The following is a 27,795-nucleotide window of genomic DNA, read 5'->3' on the forward strand; positions in this document are numbered from 1 at the left end:
CCATTGTGTTGACTCTAGTTGTGAGTACATACATGTAGATACTGAATGGGGCATTATGTAGAAACCATTGTGATGACTCTAGTTGTGAGTACATACACATACATACTGAATGGGGCATTATGTAGAAACCATTGTGTTGACTCTAGTTTTGAGTACATACACGTAGATACTGAATGGGGCATTATGTAGAAACCATTGTGATGACTCTAGTTGTGAGTACATACACAAACATACTGAATGGGGCATTATGTAGAAACCATTGTGCTGACTCTAGTTGTGAGTTCATACACATAAATACTGAATGGGGCATTATGTAGAAACCATTGTTCTGACTCTAGTTGTAAGTACATACACATACATACTGAATGGGGCATTATGTAGAAACCATTGTGATGACTCTAGTTGTCAGTACATACACGTATATACTGAAATGGGCATTATGTAGAAACCATTGTGATCACTGTAGTTGTCAGTACATACACGTATATACAGAATGGGGCATTATGTTGAAACCATTGTGATCACTGTAGTTGTCAGTACATACCCGTACATACTGAATGGGGCATTATGTAGAAACCATTGTGATGACTCTGGTTGTGAGCACATACACGTACATACTGAATGGGGCATTATGTAGAAACCGTTGTGATCACTGTTGCTGTGAGTACATACACGTACATACTGAATGGGGCATTATGTAGAAACCATTGTGATGACTCTAGTTGTGAGTACATACACGTACATACTGAATGGGGCATTATGTAGAAACCATTGTGATCACTGTAGTTGCGAGTACATACACATACATACTGAATGGGGCATTATGTAGAAACCATTGTGATCACTGTAGTTGTGAGTACATACACATACATACTGAATGGGGCATTATGTAGAAACCATTGTGATGACTCTAGATGTGAGTACATACACATACATACTGAATGGGGCATTATGTAGAAACCATTGTGATGACTCTAGTTGTGAGCACATACACATACATACTGAATGGGGCATTATGTAGAAACCATTGTGATGACTCTAGTTGTGAGTACATACACATACATACTGAATGGGGCATTATGTAGAAACCATTGTGATGACTCTAGTTGTGAGTACATACACATACATACTGAATGGGGCATTATGTAGAAACCATTGTGATGACCCTACTTGTGAGTACATACACATACATACTGAATTGGGCATTATGTAGAAACCATTGTGATGACTCTAGTTGTGAGTACATACACATACATACTGAATGGGGCATTATGTAGAAACCATTGTGATGACTCTAGTTGTGAGTACGTACACATACATACTGAATGGGGCATTATGTAGAAACCATTGTGATGACCCTAGTTATGAGTACATACACATACATACTGAATGGGGCATTATGTAGAAACCATTGTGATGACCCCACTTGTGAGTACATACACATACATACTGAATTGGGCATTATGTAGAAACCATTGTGATGACTCTAGTTGTGAGTACATACACGTATATACTGAATGGGGCATTATGTAGAAACCACTGTGATCACTGTAGTTGTCAGTACATACATGTACATACTGATTGGGGCATTATGTAGAAACCATTGTGCTGACGCTAGTTGTGAGTACATACACATACACACTGAATGGGGCATTATGTAGAAACCATTGTGATGACTTTAGTTGTCAGTACATAACCGTATATACTGAATGGGGCATAATGTAGAAACCATTGTGATCACTGTAGTTGTGAGTACATACAACTACATACTGAATGGGGCATTATGTAGAAACCCTTGTGATGACTCTAGTTGTGAGTGCATACACATACATACTGAATGGGGCATTATGTAGAAACCAGCTTGCTGACTCTAGTTGTGAGTACATACACATACATACTGAATGGGGCATTATGTAGAAACCACTGTGATTACTCCAATTGTGAGTACATACACATACATACTGAATGGGGCATTATGTAGAAACCATTGTGTTGACTGTAGTTGTGAGTACATATACATACATACTGAATTGGGCATTATGTAGAAACCATTGTGATGACTCTAGTTGTTAGTACATACACGTATATACTGAATGAGGCATTATGTAGAAACCACTGTGATCACTGTAGTTGTCAGTACATACATGTACATACTGATTGGGGTATTATGTAGAAACCATTGTGATCACTGTAGTTGTGAGTACATACACATACATACTGAATGGGGCATTATGTAGAAACCAATGTGATGACCCTAGTTGTGAGTACATATGCATACATACTAAACAGGCCATAATGTAGAAGCCATTGTGATCACTGTAGTTGTGAGTACATACACATACATACTGAATGGGGCATTATGTAGAAAGCATTGTGATGACTCTAGTTGTGACTACATACACATACATACTGAATGGGGCATTATGTAGAAACCATTGTGATGACTCTAGTTGTGAGTACATACACATACATACTGAATGGGGCATTATGTAGAAACCATTGTGCTGACTCTAGTTGTGAGTACATACACATACATACTGAATGGGGCATTATGTAGAAACCATTGTGATGACTTTAGTTGTCAGTACATACACATATATACTGAATGGGGCATAATGTAGAAACCATTGTGATCACTGTAGTTGTCAGGGCATACACGTATATACTGAATGGGGCATTATGTAGAAACCATTGTGATCACTGTAGTTGTGAGTACATACACATACATACTGAATGGGGCATTATGAAGAAACCATTGTGATGACTCTAGTTGTGAGTACATACACATACATAATGAATGGGGCATTATGTAGAAACCATCGTGCTGACTCTAGTTGTGAGTACATACACATACATACTGAATGGGGCATTATGTAGAAACCACTGTGATGACTCTAGTTGTGAGTACATACACATACATACTGAATGGGACATTATGTAGAAACCATTGTGATGACTCTAGTTGTAAGTACATACACATACATACTGAATTGGGCATTATGTAGAAACCATTGTGATGACTCTAGTTGTGAGTACATGCACATACATACTGAATGGGCATTATGTAGAAACCATTGTGATGACCCTAGTTGTGAGTACATATGCATACATACTGAATGGGCCATAACGTAGAAGCCATTGTGATCACTGTAGTTGTGAGTACATACACATACATACTGAATGGGGCATTATGTAGAAAGCATTGTGATGACTCTAGTTGTGACTACATACACATACATACTGAATGGGGCATTATGTAGAAACCATTGTGATGACTCTAGTTGTAAGTACATACACATACATACTGAATGGGGCATTATGTAGAAACCATTGTGCTGACTCTAGTTGTGAGTACATACACATACATACTGAATGGGGCATTATGTAGAAACCATTGTGATGACTTTAGTTGTCAGTACATAACCATATATACTGAATGGGGCATAATGTAGAAACCATTGTGATCACTGTAGTTGTCAGTACATACACGTATATACTGAATGGGGCATTATGTAGAAACCATTGTGATCACTGTAGTTGTGAGTACATACAACTACATACTGAATGGGGCATTATGTAGAAACCCTTGTGATGACTCTAGTTGTGAGTACATACACATACATACTGAATGGGGCATTATGTAGAAACCATCGTGCTGACTCTAGTTGTGAGTACATACACATACATACTGAATGGGGAATTATGTAGAAACCACTGTGATGACTCTAGTTGTGAGTACATACACATACATACTGAATGGGACATTATGTAGAAACCATTGTGATGACTCTAGTTGTGAGTACATATACATACATACTGAATTGGGCATTATGTAGAAACCATTGTGATGACTCTAGTTGTGAGTACATACACATATATACTGAATGGGGCATTATGTAGAAACCAATGTGATCACTGTAGTTGTCAGTACATACATGTACATACTTATTGGGGCATTATGTAGAAACCATTGTGATCACTGTAGTTGTGAGTACATACACGTACATACTGAATGGGGCATTATGTAGAAACCATTGTGATGACTCTAGTTGTGAGTACATGCACATACATACTAAACGGGGCATTATGTAGAAACCATTGTGATGACCTTAGTTGTGAGTACATACATATACATACTGAATGGGCCATAATGTAGAAGCCATTGTGATCACTGTAGTTGTGAGTACATACACATACATACTGAATGGGGCATTATGCAGAAACCATTGTGATGACTTTAGTTGTCAGTACATACACGTATATACTGAATGCAGCATAATGTAGAAACCATTGTGATCACTGTAGTTGTCAGTACATACACATATATACTGAATGGGGCAGTATGTAAAAACCATTGTGATGACCCAAGTTGTGAGTACATACACGTACATACTGAATGGGGCATTATGTAGAAACCACTGTGATGACTCTAGTTGTGAGTACATACACGTACATACTGAATGGGGCATTATGTACAAACCATTGTGATGACTCTAGTTGTGAGTACATTCACGTGCATACTGAATGGGGCATTATGTAGAAACCATTGTGATGATTCTAGTTGTGAGTACATACACATACATACTGAATGGAGCATTATGTAGAAACCATTGTGATCACTCTAGTTGTGAGTACATACATGTAAATACTGAATGGGGCATTATGTAGAAACCATTGTGATCACTCTAGTTGTGAGTACATACACATACATAATGAATGGGGCATTATGTAGAAACCACTGTGATGACTCTAGTTGTGAGTACATACACATACATACTGAAAGGGGCATTATGTAGAAACCATTGTGATGACTCTAGTTGTGAGTATATACACATGCATACTGAATGGGACATTATGTAGAAACATTGTGAGTACATACACGTATATACTGAATGGGGCATTATGTAGAAACCATTGTGATCACTGTAGTTGTCAGTACATACATGTACATACTGATTGGGGCATTATGTAGAAACCATTGTAATAACTCTAGTTGTGAGTACATACACATACATACTGAATGGGGCATTATGTAGAAACCACTGTGATGACTCTAGTTGTGAGTACATACACGTACATACTGAATGGGGCATTATGTAGAAACCATTGTGATGACTCTAGTTGTGAGTACATACACGTATATACTGAATGGGTCATTATTTAGAAACCATTGTGATCACTGTAGTTGTCAGTACATACATGTACATACTGAATGGGGCATTATGTAGACACCATTGTGATGACTCTAGTTGTGAGTACATACACATGCATACTGAAATGGGCATTATGTAGAAACCATTGTGATCACTCTAGTTGTGAGTACATACACATGCATACTGAAATGGGCATTATGTAGAAACCATTGTGATCACTCTAGTTGTGAGTACATACACATACATACTGAATGGGGCATTATGTAGAAAACAATGTGATCACTCTAGTTGTGAGTACATACACATACATACTGAATGGGGCATTATGTAGAAACCATTCCGATGACTCTAGTTGTGAGTATATACACATACATACTGAAAGGGGCATTATGTAGAAACAATTGTGATGACACTAGTTGTGACTATAAACACATGCATACTGAATGGGGCATTATGTAGAAACCATTGTGATGACTCTAGTTGTGAGTACATACACATGCATACTGAAAAGGGCATTATGTAGAAACCATTGTGATCACTCTAGTTGTGAGTACATACACATGCATACTGAAATGGGAATTATGTAGAAACCATTGTGATCACTCTAGTTGTGAGTACATACACATACATACTGAATGGGGCATTATGTAGAAAACAATGTGATCACTCTAGTTGTGAGTACATACACATACATACTGAATGGGGCATTATGTAGAAACCATTGTGATGACTCTAGTTGTGAGTACATACACATACATACTGAATGGGGCATTATGTAGAAACCATTGTGCTGACTCTAGTTGTGAGTACATACACATACATACTGAATGGGGCATTATGTAGAAACCATTGTGATGACTTTAGTTGTCAGTACATACACGTATATACTGAATGGGGCATAATGTAGAAACCATTGTGATCACTGTTGTTGTCAGGGCATACACGTATATACTGAATGGGGCATTATGTAGAAACCATTGTGATCACTGTAGTTGTGAGTACATACACATACATACTGAATGGGGCATTATGAAGAAACCATTGTGATGACTCTAGTTGTGAGTACATACACATACATAATGAATGGGGCATTATGTAGAAACCATCGTGCTGACTCTAGTTGTGAGTACATACACATACATACTGAATGGGGCATTATGTAGAAACCACTGTGATGACTCTAGTTGTGAGTACATACACATACATACTGAATGGGACATTATGTAGAAACCGTTGTGATGACTCTAGTTGTGAGTACATACACATACTGAATGGGCATTATGTAGAAACCATTGTGATGACTCTAGTTGTGAGTACATGCACATACATACTGAATGGGCCATAACGTAGAAGCCATTGTGATCACTGTAGTTGTGAGTACATACACATACATACTGAATGGGGCATTATGTAGAAAGCATTGTGATGACTCTAGTTGTGACTACATACACATACATACTGAATGGGGCATTATGTAGAAACCATTGTGATGACTCTAGTTGTAAGTACATACACATACATACTGAATGGGGCATTATGTAGAAACCATTGTGCTGACTCTAGTTGTGAGTACATACACATACATACTGAATGGGGCATTATGTAGAAACCATTGTGATGACTTTAGTTGTCAGTACATAACCATATATACTGAATGGGGCATAATGTAGAAACCATTGTGATCATTGTAGTTGTCAGTACATACACGTATATACTGAATGGGGCATTATGTAGAAACCATTGTGATCACTGTAGTTGTGAGTACATACAACTACATACTGAATGGGGCATTATGTAGAAACCCTTGTGATGACTCTAGTTGTGTGTACATACACATACATACTGAATGGGGCATTATGTAGAAACCATCGTGCTGACTCTAGTTGTGAGTACATACACATACATACTGAATGGGGAATTATGTAGAAACCACTGTGATGACTCTAGTTGTGAGTACATACACATACATACTGAATGGGGCATTATGTAGAAACCATTGTGATGACTCTAGTTGTGAGTACATATACATACATACTGAATTGGGCATTATGTAGAAACCATTGTGATGACTCTAGTTGTGAGTACATACACATATATACTGAATGGGGCATTATGTAGAAACCAATGTGATCACTGTAGTTGTCAGTACATACATGTACATACTTATTGGGGCATTATGTAGAAACCATTGTGATCACTGTAGTTGTGAGTACATACACGTACATACTGAATGGGGCATTATGTAGAAACCATTGTGATGACTCTAGTTGTGAGTACATGCACATACATACTAAATGGGGCATTATGTAGAAACCATTGTGATGACCTTAGTTGTGAGTACATACACATACATACTGAATGGGCCATAATGTAGAAGCCATTGTGATCACTGTAGTTGTGAGTACATACACATACATACTGAATGGGGCATTATGTAGAAACCATTGTGATGACTTTAGTTGTCAGTACATACACGTATATACTGAATGCAGCATAATGTTGAAACCATTGTGATCACTGTAGTTGTCAGTACATACACATATATACTGAATGGGGCAGTATGTAAAAACCATTGTGATGACCCAAGTTGTGAGTACATAGACATACATACTGAATGGGGCTTTATGTAGAAACCACTGTGAAGACTCTAGTTGTGAGTACATACACGTACATACTGAATGGGGCATTATGTAGAAACCATTGTGATGACTCTAGTTGTGAGTACATTCACGTGCATACTGAATGGGGCATTATGTAGAAACCATTGTGATGATTCTAGTTGTGAGTACATACACATACATACTGAATGGGGCATTATGTAGAAACCATTGTGATCACTCTAGTTGTGAGTACATACATGTAAATACTGAATGGGGCATTATGTAGAAACCATTGTGATCACTCTAGTTGTGAGTACATACACATACATAATGAATGGGGCATTATGTAGAAACCACTGTGATGACTCTAGTTGTGAGTACATACACATACATACTGAAAGGGGCATTATGTAGAAACCATTGTGATGACTCTAGTTGTGAGTATATACACATGCATACTGAATGGGGCATAATGTAGAAACATTGTGAGTACATACACGTATATACTGAATGGGGCATTATGTAGAAACCATTGTGATCACTGTAGTTGTCAGTACATACATGTACATACTGATTGGGGCATTATGTAGAAACCATTGTAATAACTCTAGTTGTGAGTACATACACATACATACTGAATGGGGCATTATGTAGAAACCACTGTGATGACTCTAGTTGTGAGTACATACATGTACATACTGAATGAGGCATTATGTAGAAACCATTGTGATAACTCTAGTTGTGAGTACATACACGTATATACTGAATGGGTCATTATTTAGAAACCATTGTGATCACTGTAGTTGTCAGTACATACATGTACATACTGAATGGGGCATTATGTAGACACCATTGTGATGACTCTAGTTGTGAGTACATACACATGCATACTGAAATGGGCATTATGTAGAAACCATTGTGATCACTCTAGTTGTGAGTACATACACATACATACTGAATGGGGCATTATGTAGAAAACAATGTGATCACTCTAGTTGTGAGTACATACACATACATACTGAATGGGGCATTATGTAGAAACCATTCCGATGACTCTAGTTGTGAGTATATACACATACATACTGAATGGGGCATTATGCAGAAACCATTGCGATGATACTAGTTGTGAGTACATACACATACATACTGAAAGGGGCATTATGTAGAAACAATTGTGATGACACTAGTTGTGACTATAAACACATGCATACTGAATGGGGCATTATGTAGAAACCATTGTGATGACTCTAGTTGTGAGTACATACACATGCATACTGAAAAGGGCATTATGTAGAAACCATTGTGATCACTCTAGTTGTGAGTACATACACATGCATACTGAAATGGGAATTATGTAGAAACCATTGTGATCACTCTAGTTGTGAGTACATACACATACATACTGAATGGGGCATTATGCAGAAACCATTGCGATGACTCTAGTTGTGAGTACATACACATTCATACTGAATGGGGCATTATGTAGAAACCATTGTGATGACTCTAGTTGTGAGTACATACACATACATACTGAATGGGGCATTATGTAGAAACCATTGTGCTGACTCTAGTTGTAAGTACATACACATACATACTGAATGGGGCATTATGTAGAAACCACTATGCTGACTCTAGTTGTCAGTACATACACATACATACTGAATGGGGCATTATGTAGAAACCATTGTGATGACTTTATTTGTCAGTACATACACGTATATACTGAATGGGGCATAATGTAGAAACCATTGTGATCACTGTAGTTGTCAGTACATACACGTATATACTGAATGGGGCATTATGTAGAAACCATTGTGATGACTCTAGTTGTGAGTACATACACATACATACTGAATGGGGCATTATGTAGAAACCACTGTGATGACTCTAGTTGTGAGTACATACACATACATACTGAATGGGGCATTATGTAGAAACCATTGTGATGACTCTAGTTGTGAGTACATACACATACATACTGAATGGGGCATTATGTAGAAACCATTGTGATCACTGTAGTTGTGAGTACATACACATACATACTGAATGGGGCATTATGAAGAAACCATTGTGATGACTCTAGTTGTGAGTACATACACATACATACTGAATGGGGCATTATGAAGAAACCATTGTGATGACTCTAGTTGTGAGTACATACACATACATACTGAATGGGGAATTATGTAGAAACCACTGTGATGACTCTAGTTGTGAGTACATACACATACATACTGAATGGGGCATTATGTAGAAAGCATTGTGATGACTCTAGTTGTGAGTACATACACATACATACTGAATGGGGCATTATGTAGAAACCATCGTGTTGTCTCTAGTTGTGAGTACATACACATACATACTGCAAGGGGCATTATGTAGAAACCACTGTGATGACTCTAGTTGTGAGTACATACACATACATACTGAATGGGGCATTATGTAGAAACCATTGTGATGACTCTAGTTGTGAGTACATATAAATACATACTGAATTGGGCATTATGTAGAAACCATTGTGATGACTCTAGTTGTGAGTACATACACATACATACTGAATGGGGTATCATGTAGAAACTATTGTGATCACTGTAGTTGTGAGTACATACACGTACATACTGAATGGGGCATCATGTAGAAACCATTGTGATTACTGTAGCTGTGAGTAAATACACATACATACTGAATGGGTCATTATGTAGAAACCATTATGATCACTCTAGTTGTGATGCATACACATACATACTGAATGAGGCATTATGTAGAAACCATTGTGATGACTCTAGTTGTGAGTAAATACACATACATACTGAATGGGGGATTATGTAGAAACCATTGTGATGACTCTAGTTTTGAGTACATACACATAAATACTGAATGGGGCATTATGTAGAAACAATTGTGATGACTCTAGTTGTGTGTACATATGCATACATACTGAATGGGGCATTACGAAGAAACCATTGTGATGACTCTATTTGTGAGTACATGCACATACATACTGAATGGGGCATTATGTAGAAACCATTGTGTTGACTCTAGTTGTGAGTACATACATGTAGATACTGAATGGGGCATTATGTAGAAACCATTGTGTTGACTCTAGTTTTGAGTACATACACGTAGACACTGAATGGGGCATTATGTAGAAACCATTGTGATGACTCTAGTTGTGAGTACATACACAAACATACTGAATGGGGCATTATGTAGAAACCATTGTGCTGACTCTAGTTGTGAGTTCATACACATAAATACTGAATGGGGCATTATGTAGAAACCATTGTTCTGACTCTAGTTGTAAGTACATACACATACATACTGAATGGGGCATTATGTAGAAACCATTGTGATGACTCTAGTTGTCAGTACATACACGTATATACTGAAATGGGCATTATGTAGAAACCATTGTGATCACTGTAGTTGTCAGTACATACACGTATATACCGAATGGGGCATTATGTAGAAACCATTGTGATCACTGTAGTTGTCAGTACATACCCGTACATACTGAATGGGGCATTATGTAGAAACCATTGTGATGACTCTGGTTGTGAGCACATACACGTACATACTGAATGGGGCATTATGTAGAAACCGTTGTGATCACTGTTGCTGTGAGTACATACACGTACATACTGAATGGGGCATTATGTAGAAACCATTGTGATCACTGTAGTTGTGAGTACATACACATACATACTGAATGGGGCATTATGTAGAAACCATTGTGATGACTCTAGATGTGAGTACATACACATACATACTGAATGGGGCATTATGTAGAAACCATTGTGATGACTCTAGTTGTGAGTACATACACATACATACTGAATGGGGCATTATGTAGAAACCATTGTGATGACTCTAGTTGTGAGTACATACACATACATACTGAATGGGGCATTATGTAGAAACCATTGTGATCACTGTAGTTGTGAGTACGTACACGTACATACTGAATGGGGCATTTTGTAGAAACCATTGTGATGACTCTAGTTATGAGTACATACACATACATACTGAATGGGGCATTATGTAGAAACCATTGTGATGACCCTAGTTGTGAGTACATACACATACATACTGAATGGGGCATTATGTAGAAACCATTGTGATGACCCTAGTTATGAGTACATACACATACACACTGAATGGGGCATTCTGTAGAAACCATTGTGATGACTCTAGTTGTCAGTACATACACGTATATACTGAATGGGGCATTATGTAGAAACCATTGTGATCATTGTAGTTGTCAGTACATGCATGTACATACTGATTGGGGCATTATGTAGAAACCATTGTGATCACTGTAGTCTTGAGTACATACACGTACATACTGAATGAGGCATTATGTAGAAACCATTGTGATAACTCTAGTTGTGAGTACATACACATACATACTGAATGGGGCATTATGTAGAAAACATTGTGATGACTCTAGTTGTGAGTACATATACATACATACTGAATGGGGCATTATGTAGAAACCATTGTGATGACTCTAGTTGTCAGTACATGCACATACATACTGAATAGGGCATTATGTAGAAACCATTGTGATCACTGCAGTTGTGAGTACAAACACATACATATTGAATGGGGCATTATGTAGAAACCATTGTGATGACTCTAGTTGTGAGTAAATACACATACATACTGAATGGGGGATTATGTAGAAACCATTGTGATGACTCTAGTTTTGAGTACATACACATAAATACTGAATGGGGCATTATGTAGAAACAATTGTGATGACTCTAGTTGTGTGTACATATGCTTACATACTGAATGGGGCATTATGAAGAAACCATTGTGATGACTCTAGTTGTGAGTACATGCACATACATACTGAATGGGGCATTATGTAGAAACCATTGTGATGACTCTAGTTGTGAGTACATACACATACATACTGAATGGGGCATTATGTAGAAACCATTGTGTTGACTCTAGTTTTGAGTACATACACGTAGATACTGAATGGGGCATTATGTAGAAACTATTGTGATGACTCTAGTTGTGAGTACATACACAAACATACTGAATGGGGCATTATGTAGAAACCATTGTGCTGACTCTAGTTGTAAGTTCATACACATAAATACTGAATGGGGCATTATGTAGAAACCATTGTTCTGACTCTAGTTGTAAGTACATACACATACACACTGAATGGGGCATTATGTAGAAACCATTGTGATGACTCTAGTTGTCAGTACATACACGTATATACTGAAATGGGCATTATGTAGAAACCATTGTGATCACTGTAGTTGTCAGTACATACACGTATATACAGAATGGGGCATTATGTAGAAACCATTGTGATCACTGTAGTTGTCAGTACATACCCGTACATACTGAATGGGGCATTATGTAGAAACCATTGTGATGACTCTGGTTGTGAGCACATACACGTACATACTGAATGGGGCATTATGTAGAAACCGTTGTGATCACTGTTGCTGTGAGCACATACATGTACATACTGAATGGGGCATTATGTAGAAACCATTGTGATGACTCTAGTTGTGAGTACATACACATACACACTGAATGGGGCATTCTGTAGAAACCATTGTGATGACTCTAGTTGTCAGTACATACACGTATATACTGAATGGGGCATTAAGTAGAAACCATTGTGATCATTGTAGTTGTCAGTACATGCATGTACATACTGATTGGGGCATTATGTAGAAACCATTGTGATCACTGTAGTTGTGTGTACATACACGTATATACTGAATGGGGCATTATGTAGAAACCATTGTGATCACTGCAGTTGTGAGTACAAACACATACATATTGAATGGGTCATTATGTAGAAACCATTGTGATGACTCTAGTTGTGAGTACATGCACATACATACTGAATGGGGTATTATGTAGAAACCATTGTGATTACTCTAGTTGTAAGTACATACACATACATACTGAATGGGGCATTATGTAGAAACCATTGTGATGATTCTAGTTCTGAGTACATACACATACATACTGAATGGGGCATTATGTAGAAACCATTGTGATGACTCTAGTTGTGAGTACATACACATACATACTGAATGGGACATTATGCAGAAGCCATTGTGATGACTCTAGTTGTGAGTGCATACACATACATACTAAATGGGGCATTATGTAGAAACCATTGTGATCACTGTAGTTGTGAGTTCATACAAATACATACTGAATGGGACATTATGTAGAAACCATTATGATGACGCTAGTTGTGATTACATACACATACATACTGAATGGGTCATTATGTAGAAACCATTGTGATCACTGTAGTTGTGAGCACATACACATACATACTGAATGGGGCATTATGTAGAAATCATTGTGATCACTCTAGTTGTGAGTACATACACGTAGATACTGAATGGGGCATTATGTAGAAACCATTGTGATGACTCTAGTTGTGAGCACATACACATACATACTGAATGGGGCATTATGTAGAAACCATTGTGATCACTCTAGCTGTGAGTACATACACATACATACTGAATATGGCATTATGTAGAAACCATTGTGATCGCTCTGGTTGTGAGTACATATGCATACATACTGAATGGGGCATTCTGTAGAAACCATTGTGATGACTCTAGTTGTCAGTACATACACGTATATACTGAATGGGGCATTATGTAGAAACCATTGTGATCATTGTAGTTGTCAGTACATACATGTACATACTGATTGGGGCATTATGTAGAAACCATTGTGATCACTGTAGTTGTGAGTACATACACTTACATACTGAATGGGCATTATGTAGAAACCACTGTGATAACTCCAGTTGTGAGTACATACACATACATACTGAATGGGGCATTATGTAGAAAACATTGTGATGACTCTAGTTGTGAGTACATACACATACATACTGAATGGGGCATTATGTAGAAACCATTGTGATGACTCTAGTTGTCAGTACATGCACATACATACTGAATAGGGCATTATGTAGAAACCATTGTGATCACTGCAGTTGTGAGTACAAACACATACATATTGAATGGGGCATTATGAAGAAACCATTGTGATGACTCTAGTTGTGAGTACATGCACATACATACTAAATGGGGTATTATGTAGAAACCATTGTGATTACTCGAGTTGTGAGTACATACACATACATACTGAATGGGGCATTATGTAGAAACCATTGTGATGATTCTAGTTCTGAGTACATACACATACATACTGAATGGGGCATTATGTAGAAACCATTGTGATGACTCTAGTTGTGAGTACATACACATACATACTGAATGGGGCATTATGCAGAAGCCATTGTGATTACTCTAGTTGTGAGTACATACATACTAAATGGGGCATTATGTAGAAACCATTGTGATCACTGTAGTTGTGAGTACATACAAATACATACTGAATGGGGCATTATGTAGAAACCATTATGATGACTCTAGTTGTGAGTACATACACATACATACTGAATGGGACATTATGTAGAAATCATTGTGATCACTCTAGTTGTGAGTACATACACGTAGATACTGAATGGGGCATTATGTAGAAACCATTGTGATCGCTCTGGTTGTGAGTACATACGCGTACATACTGAATGGGGCATTATGTAGAAACCATTGTATTCACTGTAGTTGTGAGTACATGCACGTACATACTGAATGGGGCATCATGTAGAAACCACTGTGATCACTGTAGTTGTGAGTACATACACGTACATACTGAATAGGGCATTATGTAGAAACCATTGTGTTGACTCTAGTTGTGAGTACATACACATGCATACTGAATGGGACATCATGTAGAAACCATTGTGATGACTGTAGTTGTGAGTACATACACATACATACTGAATGGGGCATTATGTAGAAACCATTGTGATGACTCTAGTTGTGAGTACATACACATACATACTGAATGGGGGATTATGTAGAAACCATTGTGATGACTCTAGTTGTGAGTACATACACATAAATACTGAATGGGGCATTATGTAGAAACAATTGTGTTTACTCTAGTTGTGTGTACATATGCATACATACTGAATGGGACATTATGAAGAAACCATTGTGATGACTCTAGTTGTGAGTACATGCACATACATACTGAATGGGGCATTATGTAGAAACCATTGTGTTGACTCTAGTTGTGAGTACATACATGTAGATACTGAATGGGGCGTTATGTAGAAACCATTGTGATGACTCTAGTTGTGAGTACATACACATACATACTGAATGGGGCATTATGTAGAAACCATTGTGTTGACTCTAGTTTTGAGTACATACACGTAGATACTGAATGGGGCATTATGTAGAAACCATTGTGATGACTCTAGTTGTGAGTACATACACAAACATACTGAATGGGGCATTATGTAGAAACCATTGTGCTGACTCTAGTTGTGAGTTCATATACATACATACTGAATGGGGCATTATGTAGAAACCATTGTGCTGACTCTAGTTGTAAGTACATACATATATATACTGAATGGGGCATTATGTAGAAACCATTGTGATGACTCTAGTTGTCAGTACATACACGTATATACTGAATTGGGCATTATGTAGAAACCATTGTGATCACTGTAGTTGTCAGTACATACACGTATATACAGAATGGGGCATTATGTAGAAACCATTGTGATGACTCTAGTTGTGAGTACATACACATACATACATACTGAATGGGGCATTATGTAGAAACCATTGTGATGACTCTATTTGTGAGTACATACACGTACATACTGAATGGGGCATTATGTAGAAACCATTGTGATGACTCTAGTTGTGAGTACATACACGTACATACTGAATGGGGCATTATGTAGAAACCATTGTGATGACTCTAGTTGTGAGTACATACACATACATACTGAATGGGGCATTATGTAGAAACCATTGTGATGACTCTAGTTGTGAGTACATACACATACATACTGAATGGGGCATTATGTAGAAACCATTGTGATGACTCTAGTTGTGAGTACATACACGTACATACTGAATGGGGCATTATGTAGAAACCATTGTGATGACTCTAGGTGTGAGTACATACACGTACATACTGAATGGGGCATTATGTAGAAACCATTGTGATGACTCTAGTTGTGAGTACATACAGGTACATACTGAATGGGGCATTATGTAGAAACCATTGTGATGACATACTGAATGGGGCATTATGTAGAAACCATTGTGATCACTGTAGTTGTGAGTACATACACATACATACTGAATGGGGACTCATATGTCATCTCTGTTAGTATAATCGGTCCTTGTATATCAGTTATCCTCCAGTCTTACTCCAGTCTTACAATAAAAATGTACACATAACATTTCTCAGATAAGGCCACCCAAGGCATAGATTTCCACAGATACCCAGGCAGAAAAATTAAGACAATGCAGTTTTATTTAAAATCTTTTGAATGTAGTAATGTGGTTTTGTAGGCTGAGTTGTGGGGGGTATGTGTTCCATAATTTTGCAACTTCATAAGGGAATAGAGATTCCCCTGAGCTGTTTTTACATGGAATGACTTCTGCTAGGGTTTAGGTACTGGATTGTAGTTCCCTGTTTGTGTTGTGGAAGTTTATTAGATGTGTTAAGGCAGGGGGTTTGTCTGGGTGGTACAGTATCTGACGGGCTAGGCTGAGTTGGTGGTAGTGAAGTAGGTTTGGAAATTCTAACCAGTGAAGCTTATGCAGGGCTTGACAGTGGTGTGAGCATTATTTAGCATTGGTTGTGAACCTAGCTATTTTGTTGTAACATGTCGCTAGTTTTCTAAGGTTGGTCTAACTGAGATTTGTTAATACTGGGGATGCGTAAAGTAGGGTTAGTAGGAGGTGAGTTCTAGCTATGGTAGATCTGGATTTTTGGGTTAGGAATTTGTTGCTACAATAGAGAAAGCCTAGCTTTTTATGGACTTTTGAGATGGTTAGGGTTATGTGTTTATTGTATTTAAGTTGGTGGTCAGTTGTAATTCCAAGTAATTTGGCTTCGGGGTCAGGAGTTATGGGGGTGTTGTTGGCTGAGAGAATGCAGAAGGTGGTGTCTATAGTCTTTGTTTGGCTGAATAGTATTAGCTGTGTTTTTTGGGGTTGAGTATTAGCTGAGAATTGTTTAGCCAGTTTTCTATTTCAGAGAAAGAATCTTGGAATTGGGCCTGTAGCAGATGGATGTTGGGTGAGTTGCAGATGAGGGTAGTGTCATCTGCATATTGGATAATGTTGGCTTTTGTGATTGCTAGGTGGAGTTGGTTTGTGAAGATATTGAATAAGAGGGGACCAAGTATGGAACCTTGTGGAATGACACATTTGACTGGGAGTGGGGGGATAGGGAATTGTGCCATTTACCTGATTCAGAGTGGTTGCCTAGGTAGCTACTGAACCATTGTAATGTAGAATTATCAAAGTCGAGTTTGGATAAGGTAGATAGTAATTTATTGTGGGAGACTGTGTGAATGCTTTTGATGAATCTGAGAAGGTGGCAGAGACTAACTTTCCTTGATTTCTGTATATGTTTATGGTATTGCTAAAGCTAATTAAGCCAGTGGTAGTGCTATGGCCAGGACAGAATCTGTGTTGGATTTGGGAGAGTAGATTGTTAGAGAGTAGGTGGGAGAGGAGTTGGTGATGGATACATCTTTCTAGGATTTAAGTGGTGAGACAATTGCAATAGGGCGGTAGTTGGATACGTCAGTGGATGGGCCAGCCTTGTGAAGGGGTTGATGCATGAGGTTTTCCATAAGGATGGAATGTGGTGTTTGTTGATGGATCTATTTATTAGTATAGAGACTGGGTAGGCTATGGCTGAAGATACAAGCTGGAGGAATATACATTCCCCCTTGTAATTGGAGTTAGTCTTTGAAAAGCAGTTACTAAATGAAGTCGCTATACCAACAGCCTCAGGGCATGAACATTGCACTGCCTTTATGAATCTTTACCTCTGCCAAAAGATGCCACATGAGTAGTAATGCTATAAAAACTCTAAATAAATAAAGCTTTTCTCCCATACCTCCAGGGGTGCATGTGCACTCAAGGAAATAGAAAAATGTTGAAATGCTGAAACCATAAATCAGTTTCCCACATCTTCAAATGATGGCCTATAATGTGAATGAGCAACAATATCTACTGCAGAGCAAATGGCCTTACCCTACCAAATGTAGATTACCATCCAGACTCACAGTTTCAACCCCTCAACTTCTAGCTCAGTACATCCAACATGATATCAAGGCACCAGCACATCCAAATATAAATATAAAAAGTAATAATACAGATCTATAGCAAGACTCTATAGATACCCACAGAAGCTTAGGGCAGCACACACTCATCACACATCCTCACAGTGGTTTATTGTATAATTTTCACAACTGCACTCTCCTAGGCACTTTTGATCCAGCTGTGTTCCTTCCAGATACCAGGTTTCTGCTAAGATCTCCTGCTTCCATTTCTTACAGCCCTTGACCTCTGCTATGCTCATTGGTGGAGGATAACTGAATGTAATTCTGTTGTCACTTTGTCATTCAAACATCCTGATTGCCTTCTTTTCTACAGAGCTTACCTCTAGCTCCCATGACATCTGTGTCAAAACCCTGTTTTCTAGCATTTCTATCTTCCCTTTTTTTATTCTGCATTTCAGAAGTGGACCCATTTCTAACAGGTATTTGTCCCTTTCTCCCCTTACCAAATATACTTGACCTACTGTCAAAAGAGATTTGCCCTTGGCTCCCACTCCTCACACTGTGTACATTCTCTGTCTTCCACTGGAGATATCACTTAGCCATGACATTTTCCTCACTGAGATAAAATGATAAAATCGCCTTTTGGACGTCCTTCCCTGCCAACCTAAGAGAGACATCATGGAAGTGCAGTGAAAACCTACATTTCCCTCTGCCTTACAGTTAACACATTTCTTAACCTGCTCTTAATATTCTACAAGATCCATGTCCTTGCCAAATAAAACAATTTAGTAAATTTAACAATTTTGTTATCTGCAACAGGTAATAATATATTTTACATCCTCTAGTCCAAAATCCCACAATGCATTGATTTCTTAGTAGAATTTTTCTTTATCCATTTTGTTATAAGTTCATTAATCCATTCCTTGAAAAATGGAAAATTATTTCAAATAGCGTCTTCCATATTTGGGTCACTGCAATGGCCAAACATAGTTTATGGCAAAAACAATTGGTCGCATCAAAAGCAATCCAGCAAGTGAATCGTGTTGAACATAATCTTGAAGACAACTTCCCCAATAAAATGTAGCAGATTTCAAACATCTAATTTAGTAATTTTGTTTTACTGTTTAGTGCTTAGTGCAGGCTGGAATTGTACAACAGATTACATCATCACCACCGCAATGCCACTGAGATGAGAAGAAGCAGAACTTAGCTAATATCCATTAGGTTCTGTTACATGGCTATTCCTGCACTTTTTTGTTTTTTTTGCTTTTTTTTTTTTTTTTGTATGCACACCCTCCTACCATATGGTCTACCCAAGTACCTACTCATCCTGATGATGTGCGATCAGTACAAACACATCACATCCAACAACTTGGTTATCTTTTTATTCCTGGAACAGTAAAGTTGCTGCCTTCTTCATGGGAATCTCTTTTGGTAGTCATCGTCTCTATAAAACTGATACATTTCTGTTTTCTCGATACGATAATAAATAGAACAAATGAAATAACATAGCAAAAGTCCAGCAAACCAAAGAAATGTTAACACAAAGAGAAAAGTCTGCTGAAACCACAAGTGTCACTGGTAAAAATTGTATTTAATGTCACAATAAAAATGCAAATTAAAAACTTTCACAAATGCTTCATCAGGCTTGTTGCTTAGAAAATGAAAATTATTTGTATAACAATTAAAGAAATCATATGATCAAGACCTTCCAACAATTTGATCTTAAAAAGACATGCACATTGAATCTGACAATTCTTTTAAAACAGGTATAATACTTAAATTTGTTAACAAAATGTTAAGCACTTTCCTCTCCCCTACAGAGACTTCCTCAGAACAAAGAAACATTACAGTCACCCAACCAAATTAAATACCCCTTTCAATTAATCAGTTTGTACAATCATTGAAATTTAAAGCAATACTCACAAGAATTGTACTCATATTAAAAAACAGTTACTAAAATTACATTTAAAACCATTTCAAATCAAATTAAACACATAATATTTGTTATCATCGTAACATTGCAAAATGGAGTTTTAGGTTTTCTTTTTTAGTTTGTGCCTGGTCAATAGATTTCGACCACAAACATTTCAGATAAGTCTTATTCCACAAAAATCACGTAATTCCACTGAATTCTGGCATAGGTAAACTGAATAGATTTACCCATGCCATTAACCCTTTTTTACAACCAAGAAACAGCAAAACTCCTACATGGCACACCAAACAGAGATTATCTGTACCTTTCAGTACCTTCAGAATCCAAACACCATTGCATCAAGACTTGTGTATTCCAGACTCATTCATATATCCACCAAGTTTCCTGCTCTGAACAACAACTGTGCCCTTTATTTAATTTGTACCATGCCCAGAGATACATATTTGTCATTTAAGGGTGATTTGTGGCAGGCAGGTAGTTCTAGACTGCATTTACTCAAAAAGCAGAAAAGAGAAAAACAGATTGTAAAAACACAGCAGTCAAGCAATCAAGTATGGTTTGGAATATACTAAATAAACAGTGCTGTAAAAATATAAATAAAACATAGATTATAGGTACTGCATGCAGAAAATAAACAGATAAAGTGTCATATATCCCAAATCACTATGAATGTTTATTTCAAAACTCTTAGTTGCAATTTTTAACTTAAAATACATAAGGCAGAAGAAGAATCTTCAAAGCATATTGCTTTAAAGCCATTTAATATTGCTGGTTATCATTATTGTTTAAACACTATATATATATATATATATATATATATATATATATATATATATATATATATATATATTGATACTTTTATGAAACACAATGAACAGAAAACTAAACTTATAAATTAGCATTTCTGAATGTACAACTAACACATTTGCAGAAGAAATAATTTTGTTACTAAATACCTCAATATTAATTAAAAAAATGGCATCAGCTCTTCATGGCATGCCTGAGCAATTATACTTGTGCCAACATTCAGACTCTATCTTTTGCTTCACTTAAACTGGGGCCTGCAGTCAGAAAGGCCTCATTGTTTAAATTGTGCTTCCGAATTAATTGGAGCTTACAGGAAATGAGAGGTATTCGAATACATATATGCATCCTGCTATACAAAGTTTGCAGCAGCAGAGGGCTCCTCTATACAAGAATTTACCATGTGCCTGAAACGTGCAGAATGCAAACAAATGCATCTCACAACAAAGAGCTCCTATAAACTCATGCCAGCAACTAGCTATGCAAGACTTGTTTTTTTTTTTTTTTTTTTTTTTTGACTGAGATGGGGGATGGGGTTAGACGGTGATGAAAGACATTAACATGCACTTATGAATCTGCTTAATATTTGTTTGTTTATGAAAATACAGACGGACATCTTCATTTGAACAACAATAAGACGGGATTGTTTCATTTTTAGATTGTGCTATATTAACTCTTATCTACAAACCTCAATGAATAAAGCAGTGAAGCAGGAGTGTAGCAAGCAAATTCCATTTTGTACTCACAGGCCCTTTGCACACCTATCACTTAAAAATGGACACTTCTCTTAAAATGCTGCCCCCAAGTACTTAATAAATGTAAGTAACATTTTCAGCTGTTCCACCTAAAACCTTTAAAATATTGTTTTCAGATAAACAATATTGCACCTGTTGTTAAAGGCATTCATTTAGACAGTTGTAGACATAATATGACCTGAAAAAGCCATGTTGATGTGATACTCCAAAAATAATTTACCCAGTACAGTACAAATAGAGTATGCCTGGCTACACCCTTGCAGTGAAGTAGGGATTTTTTAAGTTCTTCATTAAGTCAGTCATCTATTCAGATAAAAGTGCTGCTGTCTGCAACTGTACATCCAAAGCACACTTACTGCTTTTTATTTATTCCATTTAATTCTAGTGGCTTTGCTGCATCCTGATGACATTTTCAAATATTAATAGAAACTTAATACAGTGCACATAAAAGAAACGTAAAATCTTTCTACTACAACAGGTGTAGATATAATCATCATTCTTTTTCCCCTTTAATTGTAGTTTAATATAAACAAGTAAAGAGCTCTCGAAACCTACATACAGTAGGTGTTACCTGTTATTTATTAATACCTTAATGCTTTACCAAACTCTGATATCAGCTGCAGGATCATGGCAGCATTCTATAAGGGTTGGGTGGATGGAATCACTGAATGATTTAATTTTCTTCACTTACAATGTTTCATCTTCATGTACTTAATGGATAGATCCCATCGTTTGGTGCTTATGATAAAATTGTGATTCATCTGAAGTCAGGCAGATTTCAGTCACTTCTGGTTTGTGCAAATTTCTCAGATGCAAAATTAGTAGCTGTTTACACAGAATAGAAACAGTGAAAGTCAAGTAATTTAGTGTAGGTAAGACTGGTTTAATAACCTGCATTGTAAGATGTTTTTGGTCTCCTGTCTACTTAAATAATTAATCCAAATTACAGATATGAATCTACCAAATGACATTGAGTATAGGACACTTAATAAACTGTATGTAAGCCTCTTCAAATGCTATTTTTATTTATTTAGCCTATGAATTCTCTTTATTGTATTTAAATGTTTGCAGATGAGTTATTATTTAATTTAATTATTGGGGTACCAGGGTAACACTGGGTTGTGCACTACGTTTAAAGCAAGTCAACACAAAAGCCTCTCAGAAATATGTAGTCACTGTATTTTACAAATTTGGACAGTATGGATGTGTGACAGACTCTATGGTAAATGTTTAACCCAAGTCCAAGTTCCCAAACCCAATGTTTCAGGAGGTGTTCTGTGTGCCCTCCCAGAATTCTGTTTTTTTCCCATGTATCAACATTACACTGCTCTGGTCAATTAGTTAAAGAAATATTAAGTTGTTAACTGGAACATCAATCAGAAAGTGTACTCCATAACTAAAACCTGATCATTTATTCATCAAGCTACTCAATATACAATTTCCACTTAATATGTTACTGAAAAATGTTTTTTAAAAAAACATTTTGATCCTATTTTGACATGTCTCACATTTCCTGTTAGTGCATGTTTTGGTCTTGAGGTAATTGGTCATGCCACTCTGTGGTGAATACATTTAATAAACTGCCGTTGCTTTAAATAAGTATAGCCCATAGACTATGATTTATTCTGTATAGTAAGTCTGCCTGAAAGAATAATGCCCCTTTTTGTGCTCTGTGCAGTATTTTATCATATTTTGTAAGCAATCACTTAAAGTGTATCTTGTCACAGTGAAATAAAATGATTAAAAAATGTTATGGATATTTCTGTTCATTCTCTTCTCCTCTCCAAGAACAGAAGGGATCAATGATAGCTTTCAGATGCTATCAGGATTAAATGATGTTATCTCTTTGTCTGTGGGACGTTTCTAGAGGTATTCTGGTTTCTTCCCACATTCCAAAGCCACGTTGGGTAGGTAGACTAGCTATTCAAATAAATTTTCTATACCTTTGAAATATAGAGTTGGTCTGTCCTGTTATGGAACATTTGGTTCAGTGGTAGGACTATCAAAGTAAACAAAATATAATTTAAAAATGATGTAGCTGTATTTTCACATTTTTCTGAGGTTATCTACTTGTTGTGTTGTGTCTTTTGGCTTTTCCCGGTTAGGGGTCACCACAGCGGAACTCCGGTCCGCTAATGATTGGTAGTTGATTTTTATGTGCCGAGTTACCAGCCCTGATGCACAACCTTCAACAAAGGTACGCCCATTCATGCATGTCTCCACGCAGAAGACGCTCTAGCTAGGTTATCTACTTAAATAATTAAAAAGTTTGCTAAGTGGATATTAGCTGCTAGCCATAGGTTGGGTCCAAATTTATAATAATGGAAGACAGGACATTCCTAATAAAGAAAATATATAAACAAATATTATATGAACAAATACAGGAAAACCAGAAATGCAGTTAAATGCAGCAGCATATACAGAGATGAGCAAACTATAACAGGAATGGGAAATATTTACAGACAGAAAAATGTAATTCAGACCTCTGTGATGGAGAGCTTAATTTTCGTTTCACCAGGTCAGCCAAACCTGATCACTTGAATGCTATTTAGTTGAATTCAGCATGCCAGAAGCCATGGCTTGCTAAATTGTTATCTTGGCTAGAGTCGTGTGATGGAATATGGCCCAAGATGCAATGACCTCTAGGTTGATTAGGTAAAATTAGAGACGTATGAAAAGCTGGAGTTTGCTTCCTGCCACTGTATTATTCTGGCGTACCTGTTTTCAGTGAGAGAAATTTGTTGTATCAAAATGTGATTTCTGATTTATTCTAGTAGAGTTATTTTATTTATTTATATACTTGTTTGACTTTATTTCTTGCTTAGGAGCCCTGTACTTGTCCATACTTCAGGGCCATACCTCACAACTGTTTGGGATTTCTCAGAATGAACATATTTTTTTCTTGTATTTTTGGTCTATTGCTCATAAAATTTATGTTTTTTTTTTTTTGGTAAATAATTGAGGATTGAAGTCATTCAATAGTGACAGACATTTGAGTTTCAGAATTCATATCCTTTAGAAAGTGCACACTAGTGCAAAACTTGTTATTCTATCAGCTTTCAAGTTTAAACAAGTAATATTTAAACTCTGCCCAAAAAGTTGGACCTTTATACACTCCTTATTTTTGTCTTTGCTCGGAATATTTACTCTAAGAGCTTGAAAAGTAAGTTCGTACCTCACAAACTACAATGTCTCAGTCTCTGATCTGATCAAAAATAAAAAAAAAAACAAATTAATTAAATATGCTGACAGAATAATTGCTGTGATTTATTGACTCCAGCCTAGTGATACAGTTCTCCATTATTCAGCTTTCTCTCACACACCCTTTTCCCACCACCTTTACCTTTTAGTTTAAAATTATTTTTTGATCTGCATGCTGCCATTACTTCTGATAATACTGTCTAAGGCTACAATACTCTCTCTAAAAGCAGTATTTCATGTGGACTGCTTTGAACTGCTTCCCTCCCCTTCCAGCTGTATCCACTGCCACCTTCTCCCCAATACCAAATCCTTTACTCGCCCCATTGTAATTTAGCCTGCCCGTATCATCTCTATTCTTATTCCTCACTCTTCTGCATTACATATGCCAAAGTCTTTCCATATGGTCTTACAGTCCAGTCTTCTGATCAGTTTGGTGAACCTTCATTGTAACCAACTCTGTCATTTGTCTTTCTGTTTGTAACCTCTTGTTTTAAATTTCAGTTCTAATTCTTCCAAATCATGTATAAAATCCCCTTCCTTTACATATAACCTAGGCACCTAGATGTATGCCTAAATTGTCCATAATAACATTATTAAAGACATGTGGTGTATTCATGCTAGTACGATGAAGTAATGAAAGTCTTTGACATTCTTTTCTATATAACTTCTACATATTTTAACATCTAAAAACTATTTCCTCATTAGAATTGCACACAGAGAAGGATAAAAAAGAGAAACAATGTTCTATATACCTAAAAACATATTAAATCACTCTACCATACCCTTCTATAGAATAAATATACCGGTAGCAAAACAACAAAATAGCTGTACATCCTCAGAATATTCAGATGGAATTAAAATAATGTTTTCAGATAGAAAATATGATATACAATGTTTTCAATTCTTTTAGACCTTATGGGACTTGTGGAGTGTGTCCCCAGATGTTCATAAAAACCCAAAGAGGACTGAGCTGAAAGTAGCCATCAGTAATACTTATTACCATGTATCTTTTTGTTACTTCACCCTTTACATGACCTAGAATGATCACAAAGACTTCATCCTTGACTTAAGGGAAGTAGTAATCAAAAATAATACAACTAATATGTAGGATTTCAATTGTCCTGCAAAGCACTGGGATAATTCACTTGATGTAATAAATGAGCCCCATGACTCCCTGATTTTACTAATGCTAATAACTTCTAAGAGTTGATGAAACATTTCACCACTGGGAAAAAAAGCATTTTGAATGTTATTTTTGGCTAGAGCACTAGTGGCTTTCTCAAGCCTTACCACTAGCCTTGCCTTTGTGACAGACACTGAGACAGAGGTGGCTTTCAGAAAAAAAAGCTAATCTTATGTTCAATATCTTCACATGCAAGAATTGTTTTGTTAGTGACTACCCTAAATTAATAATGTCTTCAGCAGTACTAATTAAAATCAAGCTCCAAACATTTCCAACATGTCAGCTACTGATAGTTTACATAAATCTGATGACTCCCTGTGTAGCCACATCATAAACTATGTCTCCATTCAACACATATACACTGGAAAATGTAGCAATAAACCCATGTGCTAGAACAACATAATAGAAAAATAATATAATTGGAAGAAAAGGCAATACATACCCCAAAATGAAACACAGTTTGTAAAATTAAAAACAAGCTCAGTCTAGTTCATAAATTACTCACATGGACAATGCACTCAACCAGTACCTTCTCTAAACATAAGCATGCAAAATAAAATAGACGAAAGTGAAGTGTCCTACACCTACATAACTACATAATGACATTTAGAAGTAATAATGAAGACTATAAAGCCATATCGATCAGTGGTACAACCTGCTCTAAATCACATAACATTTCCAATATCCTAACAAACACATTTGTTTCCAGCTTAACTTCAGAAAACCAATAAGTAAGGTCTGTACTACTAAAGATTTAAAGGATGACCCCTTCACACTCAAAGCACTTGGTCAGTTGTTCCTAATATTCATTGTACATCCCGGGCAGCCATCACTGACATATGCACAGTCAAGATATTACAACTGGAGGAAGCAGCAGTTCTCTTAAACAAAGACATCCAAATGATATGGCTGCTGTTGCCAAAGAATTGCCAAAGAAGCTGAGCAACAATTGCCTGCCATCACAACATCAGT

This window comes from Protopterus annectens, chromosome 17.part0, assembly GCF_019279795.1.
Source record: "Protopterus annectens isolate FY-2018-M chromosome 17.part0, PAN1.0, whole genome shotgun sequence".
In the NCBI taxonomy this organism is placed as follows: Eukaryota; Metazoa; Chordata; order Ceratodontiformes; family Protopteridae; genus Protopterus; species Protopterus annectens.